This window comes from Poecilia mexicana, unplaced genomic scaffold (genome assembly GCF_051168715.1).
Source record: "Poecilia mexicana isolate PSO_F unplaced genomic scaffold, ASM5116871v1 scaffold_16, whole genome shotgun sequence".
NCBI classification, from domain to species: Eukaryota; Metazoa; Chordata; class Actinopteri; order Cyprinodontiformes; family Poeciliidae; genus Poecilia; species Poecilia mexicana.
In genome coordinates, this window is record NW_028263385.1 from 7,486,888 (window position 1) to 7,491,525 (window position 4,638).

General features: G+C 40.0%; 1 long non-coding RNA gene across 1 annotated transcript; it reads right to left on the bottom strand.

The window, feature by feature from the left end:
- Window positions 1–1,687: 1,687 nt before the first annotated feature.
- On the bottom strand, window positions 1,688–2,222 carry LOC148154966 (uncharacterized). The gene is made up of 2 exons (XR_015765556.1): window positions 1,841–2,222; window positions 1,688–1,763 (listed from the first exon to the last, which is right to left on the bottom strand). It is a non-coding gene; the product is annotated as an uncharacterized LOC148154966 (long non-coding RNA).
- Between the last annotated feature and the right edge of the window lie 2,416 nt (window positions 2,223–4,638).

Consider the following 4,638-nt stretch of genomic DNA (forward strand, 5'->3'; position numbering starts at 1 on the left):
ATCAGGATGTTTAATTGTTGGCACCACCTAGGATTCGTGCTACAATTCAGCTTTCTTCTGCTGTGAACAAAGGCTGCAGAAACACCAAACAATCAGACAGGATTTTATAAAGTTATTTTGCACCTGTCTTCTTCTCGGCATACTTATGTATTTTGTCGAATTTCACACTGTCCTTCGTCTTGGTGAGCTTTTGTGTTGTTGTTTTGGAGGGATGAGGGGTGGAAATCATCCTGCTAAGAAAAGGATGCTTTTCTTGGCAGAAGTTTTCTTCACCTCGCTACTGATGTAGATGCACTCAAACCTAGACTCTGCACTGGTGGGAATAGGCTTGTCGTGATAAATGATAAATCAATTAGTCGCACGATAAATTAAACCTATCGACCTCATTTTAATTATCGGCTTTATCGTCTCTTCTTGCCTTTTTTTCTTTCTGTTGATGACACTGAATGAAAAAAGGCTCAGCTCCGGTGCTCTGCACTGACCCTCCCTTCCTCATTTCCTTAATGTAATGTCCAGCGCACACTACACGAGTTGGGTGTTCAGACAGAACGCTGTCAGAATAGCAAACATGCAGTGAGTACCATGCCCGCGCATGCGCATTAAGAAGTCCGACCGTCAGTGGAGTTGTCAGTTCACCATACGCAACAAGTTATGATGAAAAAAAGTCATTAAACTGTTTATAATATGATAACTAGATAAATATACATGCGTTGTTGTGGTTTCACAGTGTATTTAAAGCAGGTCTGGCTGCAGCTGCAGTGAACTACAACACACGCCTGTGTAAAACTCATTAACCTACTTAACCGCTAAGTCAGGATGCCATACAGCTGTTCATAACAAAGTGTATGATGATCTACGTCACGGTTCTATGTTGCTGATTAAATAAAATCATATGGTAGTAACAGCGTATACATGTCTGAGCTAAGCGTATAACTATCTGACAACGTATACTTATCTGACAGAACATCGGCCCATTTTCAAAACCTGAGAGCCAACAGAAATCCTGAGTATGACGGTTCGATCAGGTTCAGCCGTGTGCTGTCCTGCCACCTGGGCACAAAATAAGGGCTACAAGTCCAGTTAACTCATTTAAAATCAGGCATTAATCAATGCTTTACTAGAATCTACCCGTGATGCATGTGGCTAGAGTCAGCGTAAAGTCCTGACTGAATGAAAATCATTATAACCTATTTATGTCACGTTAACAAAGAGCAGCTGAAAAGTTCCAACTTCTCCCCTTATCCTTTCTATATTCTTTGTATGAAATGTTAAATAAATATTAATGTTGTTTCCACATATCATCTCCGATGTCCACTGGACTTCGGGTTGCCGTGTCAGCTGTTTGGGATTCCCCTCCATAATTTCCCCTCAGACAGCACAAAGGAGAATCTGTGCTTTCTGATTGACTACCTGTCACATTCAACGTTAAACTCCCAGTCGGGGAAAACTCCTGATTTACATCGGAGCGGCCACGACGATCTAAATCACACTGCAGGATGATCGGTTACGAAATCACCATCAACAATCTTAGATCGGCCAACGATAGAATTATCTTAAGGGGAAAATAGGGGCAAAAAATTGTGTAGTGTGAACTACTGCATTAGGTAGTCGGATGTGCCCATCTTCTCTTGTCATGTCGGATGAAACTCGATTAGCCCACATGCAAGTACACAGACAGGAGAACAAGAAAAGTTCAATGGGTTTATTGTAGCGGGGAGGAAAATCAACTGGTGCGAGCGGCGGGCAGCAGCACCAACAGCACACTGAGAGAAAAAAGGGGAGATGGTGAGTTGAGGTGGTGGAACCTTGCGTAGCTTCAGAGATAAACAGAAGAACTTACGGGTGTGGGTGGTATAGAGAAGACTTGGAGGGGTCTGCGATTCTGGGTTTCACTTTCCTTGGTTTTCAGGGGCGGGGGGGAAACGGACAGGTCGGCCAGGGCCTCAGAGCGTCTGAGCGAACGGCAACCCACTTGAGGTGGCGAGGATGGGTTAGACGTTCTGCTTACAGATGGGGGGGCGAACGTCCTGATCCGGATGCTCGGGTGGTCAAAACTTAGTCAACAATCTGGCGTCGAAGTGTTGGCCACCGCCTCTCTTAAGCTGCAGGTAAGAGCGTAATTGCTGACCGGTGTGTAGCTGACGCAACAGGTCCGTCCCCCGAGCAGCCGTCTCCAGGACTCCACCTAGAGGAGAAAACCAACCCCAACCTCCACCCAGAACCTAACATCTCTATTTAAATCTAGTGATTACTTAAGGGCAATATAGTATGCAGACTTCATAATCTGCACTCTTTTGGTTGAATGCAGTATTTATTTCCACTTTCGCTTTCAATTAATCAATCTATCTATCAATCAAATTTTATTTTTATAGCACATTTCAGCAGCAAGGCATTTCATAGTGCTTTACATAATTAAAATAAAAACAGCATGTAATAAACAGTGAGAAAGAGATTTTAAAAAACATCATTAAAACGTAAACAGTGAGAAAGATAAATAAAAAGCTGTTGAACTTTAGTTGAGACGCCGTCAACTGGGACTCCAACCCTTTGGACTTTAGTCAAAACGCCGTTTGACAAGGACTCTAAGTCTAATTTAGCCATAAGCAACTCTAAACAGGTGGGTTTTAGGTTGAGATTTAAAGGCACCCAGTGTTTCAGCTGTTTTACAGTTTTCTGGAAGTTTGTTCCAAATTTGTGGTGCATAGAAGCTGAAAGCGGCTTTATATTTAGTTTTTATTCAAGTATGTTTTTTGTTAATGGAGACTGAGAATCCATTTTGTTTTTGGTTGTTTTGTTTATTTAGTGTATCAGTTCCAGTGTTATGTGTTCTTTTGAAAATAAAGTGTAATATTCTATATTAATGTATATATATTCATATATGTACGTACATGTACCCAGACAATATATAGAAAAAATAACAACCCCAAATAATCACTACAATAAAGAAAAACTCGCAATAAAAATAAAAAGCACCAGCAACACAAACCAAAGAAAGACAATAACAAAAGATGCTCCCATATATTTTTTAGAAAAGACGCAATTACTGTCTTCTTCATGAGATTTTCTTCCCCAGCCGGAGAAGTTTGCTCCTTTGGACGAATGGGGAACTCGTTCCCTTGGACATCGTTTTTTTCTCCATATTGTTCCACATGGAAGTGCACAGACAACATATAGAAAAACTGAAAAACACAAAAAATCATCAAAGTAAAGAGAAGCTAGCGATAAAAACGAACAGCACAAGAAACACAAACCACAAAACAACAATAACAAAAGTTCCCATATCATTTTAAGAAAACACACGATATCTGTCTTCTTAACTTCTCTGGAGCAAACTTCCCCAGCCGGAGAAGTTTGCTCTTTGGGTAGATCGGCAAACTCGTTCCCTTGGACAGTGGTCTGGACAACGCATTCTTCATGGCCATCTTCATGGCTCTCGTCATGGATGCAAACTTCCCCAGCCGGGGAAGGTTCAAAAAGAAAGGTGTCAAAAGCATCATATTCTGAGAAGCAAGCTTCCCCATTGCTGGCTGGTGTGAATGTATCCTAAAGTTGATCATATGCATGACAGCTGATTCTTATGTTTGTCTTCAAATCTTCCAGCTGCTCCAGGAAAACCAACAGGGCTTTCTCTCTCTGTGCTCTGTCATGGAAAAACTGCTTCACTGTTCACTTTCAAAGTTTGTCTTAAAACATCCTTTTTCCATGGCTTTTGGCCCCATTGAGAGTTTTTAGTTTTTAAATTGCATGCAGCTGTACTCAAAGGACTCTCTTCTATCTGTGTCAACAGCACTTTGTGTCCACTGTGATTGTTTAAAAATGCTTCTAAGAATAAAAATGGAATGGAATGAAATATTTTCCAAAAGAAATACTTGTGTGTTTTCTCATCTGTCAAGAAGAACCATGTGTCATTCATATATCAAATGACAATTCAAGATGTAACCACTTGTTTTGCACGATCTAAAAGCAGGAGTAACAAGCATTTGATTTACTTAATGGCTATACTCTAATAGCTACAAGATCTCAGCTTCACATCTGTGTGAAGTTTGCAGAGTTTTCCCATATCTGTGTGTTTCTTCAGGTTTTCTCTCAGTCGAAACACAAAGATTGTAATCCGGTAAAGTGAAACCTTACCAAGCTGTTTATTTTAGACTTAGCAGTGTCTTTCATGGTCAGCTTGCGTTCTCAGTCCTTGGAAAGACATAAAAATAAGAATAGTACATATTTTAGCAAAGTAGGGCTAAACAGAATTAAAATGTATTTACTTCTTAGATGGAGCTTCATGGCAGCTCAGTTACAGTTTATCTCTGCATTAAGTTATAAATGCAAAGTTTAGTTAGTTTACCCTCTGCTGTCAGTGGTGATAAATGTTAAGTGCAGTGATGCATGTCATGGGTGTAGCTCTTTATGTGCTGTTGGCTTTGCATACATTCACCCTATACAAAAACTCTTTTCCATGAAGTCAGACAGAGTAAAAGGAAAGTCATTTTCATAATGAATGGCTTGGTCAGGACAAATATTGCATTTATTTTAATTATGTTGTTTAAAATTGTTCAACCTAATTATTAGAGATAATATCACAAAGATTTTCAGTGTCGCAACTTTGTCAAAATCAAAGATTATTTTTAATTGGAGAAAATT